Source organism: Mustela nigripes, chromosome 4, assembly GCF_022355385.1.
Source record: "Mustela nigripes isolate SB6536 chromosome 4, MUSNIG.SB6536, whole genome shotgun sequence".
In the NCBI taxonomy this organism is placed as follows: Eukaryota; Metazoa; Chordata; class Mammalia; order Carnivora; family Mustelidae; genus Mustela; species Mustela nigripes.
In genome coordinates, this window is record NC_081560.1 from 163180517 (window position 1) to 163198530 (window position 18014).

The 18014-nt window shown below is 35.3% G+C and overlaps 1 protein-coding gene and 1 pseudogene across 1 annotated transcript in view; both read right to left on the minus strand.

Moving 5' to 3' along the window:
- The window catches only part of HPSE2 (heparanase 2 (inactive)), a 674134-nt gene that overhangs the window by 528050 nt on the left and 128070 nt on the right, over positions 1–18014 (minus strand). The gene's annotated exons all lie outside the window — the stretch shown is intronic.
- Positions 15322–16013, minus strand: LOC132015472 (large ribosomal subunit protein eL6-like; annotated as a pseudogene).

An 18014-nucleotide genomic window follows, 5' to 3' on the forward strand; every position in this document is an offset into this window, starting at 1 on the left:
TAACTGTAAAATATGTATCTTCCCACAATTTTTTCTATGGTTATATAAGAAGATTATAGATTATATATAAGCATATATGCACATATATACCTTCACATACACTTTTTTGTAAAAATTAGATCATGCTATACAGATGTTCTTCAAATTTATGTTTTCATTTAAAAATATATTACAGTCATATTTCTGTATCAGCTCACATAGTGCTACTGCATCACATTTAATAGCTATATGCATGTCAACTGAATAGATATACCAAAATTATTTAATCATTTCTCTACTAATGCAGATATACTTATTTCTAGCATTTTGCTTTTTTAACTATGCTACAAAGAAAATATATATTAAGATATTCATAGAATTATTTCTATAAGATATGGTGCCGGATGTAAAATTGTTAGGAATGGGCCTCTTAATTTTTTGCAGTCTATATTCCCACCAGTAATGTCCACTTTCACACATTTCACTAATATTTTGTCTTCTATATTTCACATCCATTTTCTTCAGTCTATTGTTAATCTTTTACTTTCGACAGTATTTTGTAAAACAGACAAATATAATAATGCACTCAAATCTGCCATTTATTTATTTTATTAAGTTTTAAATAGTCTGTTTATACCCAAACTTATAAAAATATTCTTCCACATTTCCTTAACATTTCTATAGTTGGGAAAGAAGTTATATTTAAACTTTTAATTCATTTAGAATTAATTTTTGTATGTGGCATAAAGTAGGGAAAAAATCTAAATTACTTAAAGTTGTAAAGTCAACTATTCAGCACAATTTATTAAATCTGCATTTCCTTAATGATCTGAAATGTCACAACTTTTTAATAAATAATTTCCATATATATTTACTTTTTTCTAGATTCATCCTTCTATGCCACTGATCTTTTTCACCTATCCCAATGTTTTAAAAACATTAGCAGTATAATATATTCATTTCCCAAAACTTCTTGTGTACTCTTACATATTTACTATTATAATGAACTTTAAAATCTCAACTTGCCAAATTTCATTCCCTCAAAACCCTTTTGGATTCAGATTATAATTGTATTACTAATGGTGTGACAAACGTATATTATGTGTCACCTGGTATTATGAAAGATAACACAGCATTTGGGAAGAAATAACATTTATTTCTCGCCAGGAATATGGCATGCATCTCTCTTTATTCAGATCAAGTTTTATGAACTTGGTAAATTTTACCAATTTTCACATTTAGATTTTATGTCTTCTTACTTAAATTTATTTTAATTTAGACCAAGCTATTTTTAATGCTTATACCTAGATATAGTCTAGTTTGAAATTGAAACAATAAGGATAAATCTTTAAAATCATTCAAGTAAGAAAAAAGTTTTATGTGAAGGAACAAAAGTCATATTTCTATTCTATACCAAATGCAAAACAACTATGTATTACAGAATTAATTAAGGGGAAATGATTGTGGCCACAACTTTTTATAAACCAAGTTACCATTTATGAGTGAAGAAAACAGAAAAATATTCTCAGATATTCGTGGGCTCATACAATAATTCACTCCATTATCCACCCTCAGAAATGCCCTACAGACATATACCTACAGACTGACAGAAGAATGGTACAAATTCATAATATGGATAAAGAATCGTGAAAAGAATCTTAAAATATGAAGACAAGTGAGGCTTTCAGCAATAGTTGGTAAAGACATCAGCAAATATTCTCCTCATAAATCAGTTTTAGCAGGTGTAAGTAACAATGCAGAACTGAAAAGAAACTGAACTATCCAGAAGAAACTATGCAGTAACTGAAAAAGCAACCCTGGAAACAAACAAAGCAAAGAACTACATAAGCTCTTCACAAATCCCTGGCAACAGGCATGCACAGAAGATACCAGAAAGAGCCAGGCAGAACGTGAAGCCAGACGTGTGAACTGTCTGAACTTTGAATACACTCTTCTGCATACAAATTCATCAATAGAAGGTGAAAACCTTAGGGTTGAGGGAACTTAGGCACAATATCTCTGAATCTACTAATGACCTCTAACTTATACAGATACAAGGCAACCCATTAGAAACTAAAATTTTAAAAATAAAAATAAGAATAAAAAACTAAACAGAAATATCAACAGCTGAACACCATAGAGAAGACACATTCCTCTGTATAAGTACAAGCAAATTACTAAAAACTAACAAAAATAAAGCAAAAAAATAAAACACACAAACTGTAAATGGGGAAAAAATTCAGTCAGAGTTGCTACAATATATTATCTAAAATGTCCAGCTTTTAGGGGTGCCTGGGTGGCTCAGTGGGTTAAGCCTCTGCCTTCAGCTCAGGTCGTGATCCCAGGGTCCTGGGGTCAAGGCCTGCATTCAGGCTCTCTGCTCAGCAGGGAGCCTGCTTCCCCCTCTCTCTGTCTGCCTCTCTGCCTACTTGTGATCTCTCTCTCTGTGTCAAATAAATAAATCAATAAAATCTTTAAAAAAATTAAAATTAAAAAATAAAATGTCCAGCTTTTATAGTAATCAAAACAATATGGTACTGGCACAAAAACAGCTACATAGATCAACAGAACAGAATAGGAAGCCCAAAAATAAATGCACACTTATATGATCAATTAATCTGTGATAAAGGAGGCAAGAATATACAATGTGGAAAAAAACAGTCTCTTCAACAAATGGTTGAGAAAACTGGGCACCTACATGCAAAGAATGAAACAAAACCACTTTCTTATACATTCATACACAAAAACAAACTCAAAAAGTTTTAAATACATATTTGTGAGACCTTAAACCATAAAACTCGTAGGCAGTAATTTCTTTGACACTGGCCTTCCCAACATTTTTCTAGACATGCTTCCTTAGGTAAGGGAGACAAAAGAAAACTTAAATTATTGTAACTATACCAAAATAAAAAGATTTTGCACAGCAAAGGAAGCTATTAGAAAAACAAAAAGACAGCCTACCAAATGGGAGAAGATACTTGCAAATGATATATCCAATAAGGTGTTAATACCCTAAATACATAAAGAACTTAGACAATTCAAAACATAAAAAACCCCCAAATCATCCAATTAAAAATGGGAAGAGGACCTGAATAGACATGTGTCCAAAGAAGACAATAGATGAACTACTGACACATGAAAAGATGTTCAACATCTCTAATCATCAGGGAAATGCTAATCAAAACACAGTAAGACCTTATACCTGTCAGAATGGCTAAAATCAAAAACACAAGAAACAACAACTCTCGGCAAGAATGTGGAGAAAATCATGTACTGCTGGTAGGAATGCCAACTGGTGTGGTCACTGTGAAAAACAGTATAGAGGCTCCTCAAAAAGTTAAAAATAGAAATACCATATGATCTAGTAATTTCACTACTGGGTATTTACCCCAAGAAAACAGAAACACTAATTCAAAAAGACATATGTAGCCCTATGTTTATTTTATCATTATTTACAATAGCCTAGATATAGAAGAACCCAAGTGTCCATCGCTAGATAAAGATGTGGGGTGTGTGTGTGTGTGTGTGTATTACTCTATACCCACTAAAATGTCAATAATTAGACTGACAGTACCAACTGTTGGCAAAGATATGGAGAAACTGTAACTCTCAGACATCACTGGTAAAAAGGTGAAATGGTAGTCACTTTGGAAAAATTCAGTAATTTCTTAAAAAGTCAAACATATACTTAAATGCTCAAACAGTTCTACTCCTCCTAAGTATCCACACAACAGAAATGAAAGCATATAACTATACAACAAATATTTATAGTAACTTTTTTATAGTAACTTTACTCATAACTACAGAAAACTAGAAACAAACCAAATGTGCCTCCATAGATGAATGGATAAATTGTAACAGAATACTATTCAGCAATAAAAAGGAATGAAATGTGATATATTCACGGAATGGATGAATCTCAAAAAGTATTATGCTAAGTGAAAGAACCCATTTCCATTCATATGATATTCTGGAAAGGGAAAACTTAAGGAACAGATATCACATGAGAGACAACTAAAGACTGGGATAGGGAGACTGAAAAGGAGCATAAGAGAACTTTTCTGGATGACAGAAATCTCTATCTTGATGGCAGTGGTGGCTCCATGACTATAATTTATAATCATTTGTTAAAATCATTTTTACTGCATGTAAATTATATCTTAATACACTTGACTTTATGAAATTTTAAAATACATGTACTTTTGACCTAGACATCCCACTTTGAGAAATTTATTCCACAGAAATAAATCTACTCTCAGTAAATGAGAATATTCATGCTTCTTCATTCTAGCATGGTTTATAGTGGCAACTTTTTAAACAATACAAATAATAATTATTGATAATTTTATCAAAAATATTTTGACAGTATTTTCAGCAGCAAAAACATTAAAAACCAATCTAGCTCACAATTGGCTATTACTTTAAAATCTATTATAAATACCCTTACTGCAAAAGAAAATCATTTTTGCTATTCTTTTTTTTTTTTTTTTTGCAGTTCTATTTGTTCTTTCTTTAAAGGTTTTACTTAAATTCCAGTTAGTTAACATACAGTGTAATATTAGTTTCTGGTGTACAATTTAGTGATTCAACACTTGCATATAACACCCAGTGCTCATCACAACAAGTGATGACCTTAATACCCATCACCTATTTAACCCATTCCTGCACCCAACTCCCCTTTGATAACCACCAGTTTGTTCTCTATACTCTATAGTTAAGAGTCTGTTTCTTGGTTTGCCTCTCTCTTTTTCTCCCCCTTTGATCATTTGTTTTGTTTCTTAAATTCCACATATGAATGAAATTAAATGGTATTTGTATTTCTCTGACTGACTTACTTCTTTAGTATAATACTAATACTCTCTAACTCCATCCCCATCATTGCAAATGGCAAGGTTTCATTCTCTTGATGGCTGAATAACACTCCATTGTGTGTGTGTGTGTGTGTGTGTGTGTGTGTGTGTGTATGCATGCATGTGTGTATGCATGTGTGTGTATACACACACACATACAATATACACACACACATACATACCACATCTTTAGCCATTCACCAGTTAATGGAAATTTGGGCTCATTCCATAATTTGGCTATTATTGATAACGCTGCTATCAGGGTACATGTATCCCTTTGAATTAGTATATTTGTATTCTTTGGGTAAACACCTAGTTGTGTGATTCCTAGATCATACAGTAGTTCTTTTTTTAACTTTTTGAGGAACCTCCATACCATTTTCCAGAGTGGTTGAACCAGTTTGCATTCCCACCAACAGTGTAAGAGGGTTCCCCTTTTTCCAAATGCTCACTAACACCTGCTATTTCCTGTGCTGTTAATTTTAGTCATTCTGACTGGTGTGAAGTGATATCTCATTGTAGCTTGATTTGCACTTCCCTGATGGTGAAGGATGTTGAGCAACCTTTCATGTGTTTGTTAGCCATCTGTATTTATTCTTTGGGGAACTGTCTATTCATGTCTTTTGCCCATTTTTAATTGGATTATTTGGTTTTGGGGTGTTGAGTTTTATTGATATGTCATTTGCAAGTATCTTCTCCTATTCTGTAGTTTGCCTTTTAGTTTTGTTGATTTGTTTCTTTTTTTTTAATTTTTAATTTTTCATAAACATATATTTTTATCCCCAGGGGTACAGGTCTGTGAAGAGCTTTTTATTTTGATGAAGTCACAATAATTTATTTTTACTTTTGTTTCCCTTGCCCCCAGGAGACATATCTAGCACAAGTTCCTACCATTTTACTTCTTCAGAGTCTGAATTTTTTATATAGCTAACATTTTGAGCTAGGCATCAAAGTATACATCCTACTTGGATTATCCCATTTAATCTTAACACCATTTAGCAGTAGTTACTACTATTATCCTTATTTTACAGATAAGGAAACGGATTCTAGAGAAGTGAAGTAAGTTATCCAAAGTCACATAACTAAAAAATGGCAGAGCCAAGATTTGAGACTAGTCTGATTCTAGACTCATGTTCTTAACCATCATTCTTTTCTCTTTGAAACTGACTTTGTGCCTTGATTTGCAAACTTTGGAAAAATACTTTATAAAACCAACACACTGAACAACCAACAACCCTTTAAAAAATATTTTGTGGGGAAACATTTGTGGGGGACTTTTCTTATGTCCCTGAATGGAAACTTGGGCAGTTCCATGGTTTTTAATTCTCACTCTCAGATAGCAAATGTCTAATCTCAGGTTATCAGATCTTTATACTTCATTCAAACTATATCTACTCCCTACTAAAAGGGTCACAGAAGGGTAAAGAAAAAGAAAGGAAAGCAATAAAATTCTTATTTAATTAGTACTGCTATAATTCGGCTTCATGCTCTCTGAAGGTGAAAGCGCCTTTACAGATATTTCAAAGCATCATACACACACTCAATGCTGGCAGTCTGTCACATTCATTTCCCTCAACTTGGGAGACTGCACTCTACCCTGGCAGCTCTTTTTTTGGGCTCCCAGGAAAGAGTAAGGTCCACCTTGTTGAGGCCTGTTTGCCTGTCTGTGAACTTCTACTGAACTGGATAAGACATCCCCCATACTGCCCTTGTAGGTATGATCCCATATCTGACCTGCTATTCCTTTAAAAATCCTCCTCAAGGGGCACTTGGGTGGCCCAGCCAGTTAAGCATCTAACTCATGATTTTAATTCAGGTCATGATCTTGTGAGTCAGGAAACTGGGCCCTGTGTTGGGCTCTTCATTCAGCAGGAGCCTGCTTGAGATTCTCTCTCTCAAATAAATAAAAATCTTTTTTTAAAAAATTCCTCAAATATCTAACAAGATATAATTTAATACCCTCCTTTTAGATGAGGAGTCTTTAAGACTGTGTGGCCAGTTTCTAGGTATAACCTTCTGCACCATGGACTGGTACTCAGCTTTAGTATGTAACTAACACCTATTGTATATTGATGCCTTAGTAGAAACTTCTAATTTAACATGTTGCTCTAATTCCAATTCCATACATTGGAATGTAAAATGTGTAACTCAATCTCCACATAATTCCAAGAGTACACAGGCCAGGGCCTCTCCTCAGCCATCAGACTCTGAAGCAACTATAAGGAAGAGTCTGAGAACTCTAATTCCCGGAATATTTGGTTCTTCCTTTAAATATCTGCATTCATTCTCAAAAGGCTGGTTGACCAGAGATAATTTGGTAATTAAAATAGTCAGGAATGAGGTAAAATCTACAGTTGGCATTGGAAGTTATGTGCCCCCATATCCTTTTTGGTAACATTCTATATTCTCCTTATCATTTCTGACAAGAGCCCTCCAGAACACCAAACTCTTTGAGAATTCTTTGGCCTAGCTCTACTTCTCATTTTCCAAAACATATTCCATTGTATTTAATCTCTGGTGATCCAAACAAAAATTTCAAAACATTTAACCTTCTATCACTGGTCATCTGGCCAAGAATTAATAGTAATAAATTTTCTTCAAATCCTTGAAACAACTAGTTTGAAAATGCTTATCATTGCATGAAATCTGGAATTTCATGGAAATGATTCTCCTGAAAATGCAAACTGCCTATTTATTTTTAAATGGTAATTTTATAATTTCTTATTTGATGACACGTTTCTGTGAGGAATTAAGCAAATATGTGCAGCAGCATGCTAAGTGAAAATTGGGAAGAGCTGTTTCTAAGAGAGAGTGCTCGAAGTCTTACTCAGGGACAGGAACATTAATGGATTTTGAGGTATATTTTCCTAGAATCATTGAAATTTTTATGGTAAATAAGCTAATTAGGCTATTTAGTGTTCTGGTACTTGTTAAAAGGTTTGCTTTAAGTGTCTTTTGGTGGAGCAGTTTTCACACTGTTACTAATTTTTTGGATGTCAGATTTCTTTAAGTTAGACTTGTGTGTATTCCAAATTAGGTGATCCATAAGGAATAAAGCATAACGGCAATGGTTTGCCTTGTGACTTCACTTTTCTGATGAGAAATAATAATAAGTAGAGCTTATTTTTCCATTTCTTCAGCTTTTTATTTCTTGTTACAATGGAGTGAGCTGTCCAAGCTCCTTATGTGCCAGACCAGAAGTCACAATGTTTATTTTTAATTCTAATTGTTGATGAAATTCCTCTCTATAAAATAAAGATGAATAATAACTCCCACATGCACACAGGATTTTAGGATTATGCCAGAAAACATATCTGAAAGCCCCTAAGATAGTGGCTACTTTAGGCACTTACCCATTTGTTGGGTCTAAATTTGTTGATGATGAACCATTCCAACTTATAAACAGTTGTTTTATAAATATCCATATACAGGCTGAATATTTTGAACTTAATAACAATTTCATAATGAAACAATGATATGTACAGTAATTAAATTACCAGATTTTCCAAAAAGCTATTCTTATCTAACCTATAGTAGAATAATGGTATTTGTCTGAAAATCCCTACCAAGGGAGCTATAACTCTGATATGATGGAGTACCTGAGAATAGCAGAAAGAACAGGAAAATGGAGATGGTTGTAAAAGTAACAGATACATCTTAACCAGGTGCCATTATTCCCACTTCCTAAATCCTTCTCCCTCTAGCCAGTCTGTGACATCTTCCAAGCCTCCTAATTCACAAATATTACTTCAATGATGCTAATGGTACTTCTCCAAATTCAAGACAGAGAACTGATACACTTGAAATAGGTATTTCTAGTGAAAGAACTGGGGAACAAAATCTTGAAGGAAACATGTGAATACTCCTGTTTCAAAGATAAAAATTACACTGCTCTGGGGAAGTAAGGGTCTAGTCTCAAACACACTTTCTCTGGAATTTTCATCTCTCTTAGTCATGCCCCAACAATATATTGATGAGGTCCATTTCATGAATAGCTTTGCCAACTTCTGACTCATATTTCATAGAGAGATAGTATCAGGTTAAGAAAGAAGAATTTGGGTGCCTGGGTGGCTCAGTGGGTTAAGCCGCTGCCTTCGGCTCAGGTCATGATCTCAGGGTCCTGGGATTGAGTCCTGCATCAGGCTCTCTGCTCAGCAGGGAGCCTGCTTCCTCCTCTCTCTCTGCCTGCGTCTCTGCCTGCTTGTGATCTCTCTCTGTCAAACAAATAAATAAAATCTTTAAAAAAAAAAAAAAAGAAAGAAAGAAGAATTTAATTTTAGAAAGCCAAAGTCACAATTGCTGCATGATTCTACCAACGTCCATTCATTCTATTAAACATTCATTTACATTTTTCCAGGTCTGTGCATGGTACAGAGGGTACAACAGCAAGAAAAACATGGATCTTGCTTTAGATGGGCTAACAGGGGTGCATATATCTCTTCAAATAAGTGTTTTCATCTTCTTTGGGTAAGTACCCAGTAGTGGAATTACTGGATAATATGATAATACTAGTTTTAATTTTTGAAGAAGCTCATGGTCTAAGATGAAAAGAAATATTCTAAGGAAAATTTTATTTGGTCTTACTCATATCCTGGCCCATACTTGAACTAATCCCTGTGGTAATTTGGCATTATATTTCTACCCCTGAGGTGAGAAAGATGGGGTATGGATCAGAAAGACAGGCAAAGAACACAAAGATTGCATGTCCCATATAAATGACATTAGGGTTCTCCAAAGAAGTGGGATGGTAAAAGAAATGCTATAATCAGAAAGAAGAAAACAGAATATGTTGGCTTAACATACAAGAAACCCTTTCCCATGGATAGTGCAAGTCAGAAAGAAGACATATAGTCACGTACATGACAAGACATATAGTCAAGTGCATGAGGTTTCACAAAGCTACATATCTGGACAGCTCATCAGGAAAACTATCATTCCCCATCTACTACAACCAAACAGAAAGAGTAAATCTATATATTCTTCATGTGAATCCTATAAAAACAACAACAACAACATGGTGATACATGTTGCTCAGTGATCTATTAGTAAAAGATCCTAATTTGGCACTCGTGAAATACAGCATGCCATTCTAGTCTTGCCAATTATTTCCCAGGCAAGTCACAGAAGAGCCACATAGGCTTGTCAACATGACAAAGTACCTAGAGGCACAACTTTTTTTTTTTCATGAAACATTCTTCTAATTATTCATGCAACATTGATTCAGTCCACAGAAAATGAAAGAGCCACATACAATAATTTACCCAATAACCTATTTAGGGCATCCCCTAGTCTGTGTAGAATAGTGCAGAAACGCTCAGGGTACAAGGTTAGGGCCAGAAAAGAGTCTGGAAATTGAGATAGGAAATCCAAGAGAGGAAAAAGCCACAGGAGGGGAGCTCCCAAAACTCTGAATAATGTCTAAGATGAAAATTATAATCTACCTACAAAATCTAAGCAGAAACTTACCACAGCACTGTGACCCTCCAAGATCTCTGCTGGAAAGCAAGAGCTGGAAAGCTGAAAAGGCTGAGCAAAGATTTCAGCTGCTGCCCAATGCAGGGAAAGAGTGTTCTGAGTGTGAATTATGCCAAGTTAAAGAGGCTTGACAAACATCTGTACTCTCCAGTAAAACTGCAGAAAGAAGTAATGCCAAGGAGTAAAGTCTATGTCTCACCCTAAGACTAAAAGAGAAACTAAAACAGATCTGCCCTATTAAAGTGTAAAAAGAAGCCTACATTAGTTCAAGGTGACCAACCAATAATTGAACTGTCTGCTTGAAATTAAAAAAAAAAAAAAAAGCACTCTTCAGGGGAAAAGAACAAAATCCAGATTCTCTGTCTGTATCGAACATAATGCCCAGACACAATCAAAAACATACTAGACATGGAAATAGGAAAATGTGATCCATAGTCAAAAGAAAAAGTAGTCACTAGAAACCCCAAAATAATGCAGATGTTGGAATCAACAGATAAGTACATTTTAAATTTTATTTATTTTTTAATTCCAGTATAATTAACATATAATGTTATATTAGTTCCAGGTGTGCAATATAGTGATTCAACAATTCTGTACATTACTCAGTGTGCATTAGGAGAAGCATACTCTTAATCCCCTTCACCTATTTCACCCATTCCACCACCCACCTCCCCTTTGGCAACCACCTGTTTGTTCTTTATATTTAAGGGTCCATTTTATTTACATTTTATTTATTAGAAAGAGAGAGCGCATGAGCTGGGGGAAGGGGCATAGGGAGAAGAAGCATACTCCCTGCCGAGCAGGGAGCCTGATGTGGGGCTTGATGCCAGGACCCTGAGATCATTAACTGAGTCAAAGGCAGATGCTTAAACAACTGAGCCACCCAGGAACTCCAAGAGTCCATTTTTTTGCTTGTCACTCTTTTTCTTTGTTTAGTTTGCTTCTATATGAGTGAAATCATACAGTATTTGTCTCATTCTGATAGACTAATTCACTTAGCATTATACCCTCTAGATTCATCCATGTTATTGCAAATGACAAGATTTCATTCTTTTCTGTGGCTGAGTAATAATATTCCATTGTGTGTGCATATCACATCTTCTTTATCCATTCATCTACTGATGGACATTTGGGTAGTTTCCAGACCTTGGGTATTATAAATAATGCTGCAATAAATATGGGGTGCATATATCTCTTCAAATAAGTGTTTTCATCTTCTTTGGGTAAGTACCCAGTAGTGGAATTACTGGATAATACAGTAATTCTAGTTTTAATTTTTGAAGAGCCTCCATACTGTTTGCAGACAAGTATCTTAAAGTTGCTATTATAAATATAATCGAGGTCTAAAAGAAAAGTGATCATAATAGATGTGAAGATAGGATATTTAAGCAGAAAAATAGAAACTTTGCACAAGAACCAAATGAAAACCCTAGAAATGAAATCTGCAATATCTGAAATAAAAAATTCAATAGATGGGCTTAACAAAAGATTAGAACCATCCCCCCCAAAGTCACAAACTTGAAAAGTTCTTTGGCTGAAGAGAAATGACATCAGATGGGACTCAACACATATAAGGAGAAAAAGAGCAGACTGGAGGGGCACATGGATGGCTCAATTAAGTATCTGACTCTTGATTTTGGCTCAGGTCATGATCTCAGGATTATGAGATAGAGCCTCATGTCAGGCTATGCATTGAGTGGGGACTCTGCTTAAGGTTCTCTCTCTCTCTACGTTTCCCTCTGCCCCCTCCCGTCACTCTCTTTAAAAAAGTAGGGGGGTGGAGATTGGATATGGTAAATATGTGGATAATCTTAACAGATGATATATTTTTTTAAAGATTTTATTTATTTATTTATTTGCAGAGAGAGAGAGAAACTGCGAGAAAGGGAACACAAGCAGAAGGAGACGGAGATGGAGAAGCAGGCTTCCCGCCAAGCAGGGAGCCTGACGCAGGGCTCGATCCCAGGAGCCTGGGACCATGACCTGAGCCAAAGGCAGATGCTTAATGACTGAGCCACCCAGGCACCCCAACAGATTATATTTTTCAATCTCTATTCATTTCTTGAAAAAACAACTGTGTATACTTAATACTACTGAACTATACACTTAAAAATAATTATGATAAATTTTGTATGTTTTTTTACCACAATAAAAAACTTAATATTTAATGAAAAAAGCAGAATATTGTATTGTGGGGATTACAATACTCATAGATATAAATATATATACAATACTCATAGATATAAAATATATAAAACAATATCACAAAGGATGGGGTATCTAAGTGGAATTACAGTGTTATGCAAGCTTTACTGCAGTTAGTATTATATTAATTCTTTTTTTTTTTAGATTTATTTATTTGTCAGAGAGGGAGAGAACAAGCAAGAACACAAGCAGGGAGAGAAGCAGGCAGAGGGAGACGTCTCCCTGCTGAGCAAGGAGCCTGATGCAAGATTCGATCTCAGGACCCTGGAATCATGACCTGAACTAAAGGCAGACACTTAAATGACTGAGCCACCCAGGTGTCCCAGTACTACATTAATTCTAAGCAGAATATGATAATTTAAAGGTCAATACTGTAATCTTTAATACAACTACTTAAAAATAATACAGAAGTTAATCTAAAAGTCATTAAAATAACTAAAACAAAACATTAAAAATTTGATTAACTCAAAAGTAGATAGTAAAGGAGAAAAATAGGAGGAGGGAAAGGTAGGAGAAACAGAAAACACAGAGGAAAATGGTAGACTTAGAATTCTACTTTCAACTATGTTTAAGTAACTGGTATTAAATCAGCCCTCCTGAAATAAACTATAAATCTGAACAAACCATTTAAGACAAATTTATTAAGACAAATTTATCAGATAACAACAGATAGCACATAACTGCAACCCTTGAAAGAAAGAAACTCATGAGGTGAGTGAGCCCAGGATCACCTAACTCTCTAACTGGATATAATTTTCCAACTGTAATACAGAGAAGCTAGAGCCTGAGCTGATTGAGGTGATATGAGGAGGCAGAAATCAGAGTTTGGGTTGGTTGAATTAGCTGTAATCTATAACACAAGGTAACAGAAAAAGGTGGCTGTGCAGAGAAGGCCCCAGGAGTCCTGTCGGAGGTCCTATATAAATCCCTGAGGACAAGGCTATACATGTTCAGAGTGAGACCATGCGAGTTTACCAGATAGCAGTTAATGTAGAGTTGAGAGGGAAATAGAGATATTAAAAAAACAAGCACTGCTAGCAAATTCCTGGTCCCTTCAGAGTGGAGAGATCCTGCTAATACTTTGATAACATCATTATTGGCATTCAGTTGAAACAGTAGAAAGCCACACCATAGGAGTAACAACCAAGACTTAGTGTAAGACCTACTCTAGATGCATCCTAACAAAGTATGAAACCAAGTTTTAATAAGATCCAGAAGAGAAATGGAGTTTGAAATTTAAGTCCTGACAAGTTAGTCGAGCTTGAGAAACATCCTGAACTTTCCACAGATCTGTGGAAATTAAATTAAATTACAAGTCAAAAATAATGAGATAATTAGAAAATCACCTAGTATCTGGAACTTGAATCTTTTCTAAATAGCCTGTGGTCAAGGAAAAATTACAAGAGAAATTAGAAAATACTTCAAACTAAAAATCTAGTAACTTACCAAAATTCATGGAACACAGACGAAACAATGTTTAAAGGAGAAATTTAGTTTTAAATTCACACATTAGAGAAAATGTAATATCTATTACCTAAGTAATATCTAGATGTAATATCTAGATGTAATATCTATTACCTAAGTTTCCAACTTAAGAAACTAGATAAAGAACAAATTAAATCCAAAGTAAGTCATAAGAAAGGAACAATAAAGATCAGAGTAGAAATCAGCAAACAGAAAATCGACAAAGCCAACACTTTTTCTTTTAAAGTATTAATTAAATTAACAAACACCTAGCAAAAAAATTAAGAAAAAAACCCCAAGAAAATCACAAATAAACAATATCAGGAATTACAGAGAAGCATCACTACAGATCCCACAGACATTAAAAAGATAATAATGTAATATTATGAACAACTCTATGGCAATAAATTCAACAACTTAAAAAAAATGGGCAACTCTTTTTTAAAAAAGACAAAAATTGGGGCACCTGGGTGGCTCAGTGGTTAAGTGTCTGCTTTTGGCTCAAGTCATGATCCCAGGTCCTGAGATGGATCCCCAGCCCTGTGTTGGACTTCCTGCTCTGCAGGAGACCTACTTCTCCCTCTCCCACCACCCCCACCATTTGTGTTTCCTCTCTTGCTGTCTCTCTCTCTCTGTCAAATTAATTAATTACATAAATAAGACAAAAACTTATGAAGGAATACAAAATCTGAATAGGGCCTATATGTGTGAAAGAAACTATAATAAAAATTTCACACAAATAAAACACCACGCCCACTTGAGTTCACTGGAAAGTTCTATCAATCTTTAAGGAGACTTAATATCAATGTTACATAAACACTTCTGGAAAATAAAAGAGAAAAGAAAGTTTTTGCTTTTTAAGTCAGCTTAACTGTGATACCAAAATCTGAAAAAGACATTACAAAAACAGAAACTTACAGACAAATAGCCCAAATCCTCAACTGTATTAATGGGAAAAGATGGTATTTTCAACAAATGCTGCTAAGATAAATGGATAAACATATGAAAAAAATGAATATTAATCTCTCCCTGACACAATTAACTGATGTGAAAGCCTCAGTGTAAAAGAAAAACTATAAAATGTCTAGAAGAAAAAATGAAAGAAAATTTTTGTGAGCTTGTGAGTTGACAAGGATTTCTTAGATATAACACCAAGAACATTAAGTATAAAAGAAAATTTTGATAAACTGGACTTACCATAATTAAAACTTTCTGCTCTACAGAGCAGAATTGAGTTTTATAAAACTGAATAATAAGTTAGTTCACTAAATGGAGAAAGCATAAACAGATAGTGGAGAACAACTCAGAACTTATTTTACTTATTTATTATTTGAAATGGATCAGTTATCTACTTAGGTTCTTTGAAAGAAATTTGGAACACCAATTTGTAAAGATAAACTCCATTTGTGAGAGAAAACACAGAGCAGAAATAGCTCTAACACTGAGGAACAGCTTTGATTTTTAGCAGAATTTGTGAGTCCACAGCTTTCTGATCAACCTTGCACTGTTCTGTAATCTCATATTTCTCCTTCTCTATGTTGAAAATCTCACCTTCCTGGTGTCTGGGTTTATGCAGCTTCTCCTGAAGTAAGCATAAGTGAGATGTTTTGGAATTTTTGCACTGATCTCAATTTTGATGGACTGGCAATAACAAATTTCGGGTGTAGTCTATGCAGAGGAACTCGACTGAGGGCCAGCGATCCAGTCAGAAGTAATAAGCCACTATTCAGTTGCTTCAGGAAAACCACCCTCTTGCTTCCCTGGTGTCCAATGAAGATAATCAAAATGGTCTCAGGAGTGGCGCTAGCTTGCAGTTTTCTCACATGCTGACTGAAAAGTTTTGCCATACCTCAACAGCTTTCAAGCCACATCTTCCATAGATAATACCTAGGCAATTTGTGAAGCTTAACCACTCAGATATCACCATTCCTGTCACCACCAACTGGGTTTTATGACAGTATCAAGAACCTTCTTTTTCCTTTCAACCCTGGATTTTGCTGCTTAATACTTCCTCTTGTACATGGTCTTTTTGTATTACATAGCTGATTGGGAATATCTATCAATTCTTCTGACTAGGTCAGACTATTAGTTGCAGGGTCCTTCTTCAGCATTTCAGCCTTGAGATTACCCTTCTTAACATTGCCTCCAGCATCAGCCATCTTGGCTTCAGGTTTCTTCTCCTTGCTATCTGGCTGCTCAGCTTTCATCTGCCAACTATCCTGTGAGCCAAAAAATTTTTAATGAACTACTGATACATTTAACAAAGATAACTATTTGGGGGGGGGGCAGCTAGGTAGCTAAGTAAGGTTTCAGCTCAAGTCGTGATCTCAGGTTCATAGGATTGAGCCCCGAGTGGGGCTCTGCACTCAGTGTGGAGTCTGTTTGTGATTCTCTGTCTCTCTACCCCTCTCCATGCTATAAATAAATAAATAAATAAATAAATAAATAAATATCTTAAAAAGAAAAAAAAAGATGAGTATTGGAAACATTACACTAAGCTTTAAAATTTAGATACTCAAAATGGATGAAAGGCCTCAATGTGAAACAGGAATCCATCAAAATCCTAGAGGAGAACATAGACAGTAAACTCTTTGACATTGGCCACAGCAACTTCTTTCAAGACATGTCTCCAGAAGGAAGGGATACCAGAGTGAAAATTACCTTTTGGGACTTCATCAAGATAAAAAAACTTCTGCACAGCAAAGGAAACAGTCAACAAAACAAAGTGGCAAACCATGGAATGGAAGAAGATATTCACAAATGATACTACAGACAAAAGGCTGATATCCTGGGGCACCTGGTGGCTCAGTGGGTCAAAGCCTCTGCCTTCAGCTCAGGTCATGATCCCAGGGTCCTGAGATCAAGCCCCACATCGGGCTCTCTGATCAGCAGGGAGCCTGCTTCCCTTCCTCTCTCTCTCTCCACCTGCCTCTCTGCCTACTTGTGATCTCTGTCTGTCAAATAAATAAATAAATAAATAAAATCTTTAAAAAAAAAAAAAAAAGGCTGATATCTGAGATCTATGAAGAACTCCTCAAACTCAACACCCAAAACACAGATGGGCAGAAGACATGAACAGACACTTCTCCAAAGAAGACATTCAAATGGCTAGCAGACACATGAAAAAATGTTCATCATCATTAGCCATCAGGGAAATTCAAATCAAAACCACATTGAGATACCACTTTACACCAATTAGGATGGCAAAAATTAACAAGGAAAGAAACAATATGTGTTGGAAACAATATGTGTGGGAAAGGATGTGGAGAAAGGGGAACCCTCTTACATTGTTGGTGGGAACTCAAGTTAGTGCAGCCACTTTGGAAAACAGTGTGGAGATTCCTTAAAAAATTAAAAATAGAGCTACCCTATGACCCTGCAATTGTACTACTGGGTCTTTACCCCAAAGATACAGATGTAGTAGAAAGAAGGGTCATATGTACCCCAATGTTCATAGCAGCAATGTCCACAATAGCAAAACTGTGGAAAGAGCCGAGATGCTCTTCAACAGACAATGGATAAAGTAGATATGGTCCATATATACAATGGAATATTACTCAGCCATCAAAAAGGATGAACACCCAACTTTTGCATCAACATGGACAGAAATGGAGGAGGATATGCTCAGTGATATAAGTCAAGCAGAGCAAGTTAATTATCATATGGTTTCATCTATATGTGGAACATAAGGAATAACAGGGAGGACATTAGAAGAAGGAAAGGAAAAGTGAAGGGGAGGAAATCGGATGGGGAGACAAACCATGAGAGACTGTGGACCTGAGAAACAAACTGAGGGTTTTAGAGGGGAAGGAGGTGGGGGAATGGGCAAGCCTGGTGATGGGTAGTAAGGAGGGCATGTATTGCATGGAGCACTGGGTATTATATGTAAACAATGAATCTTGGAACAATACATGAAAAACTAATGATGTACTGTATAGTGACTAACATAACACAATAAAAAAATCTAGACACTGAATAGTATACACAAAGTTCAAGAAAAAGTAAAATAATCTATAAAATCAATATGTAATTGCCTTATGA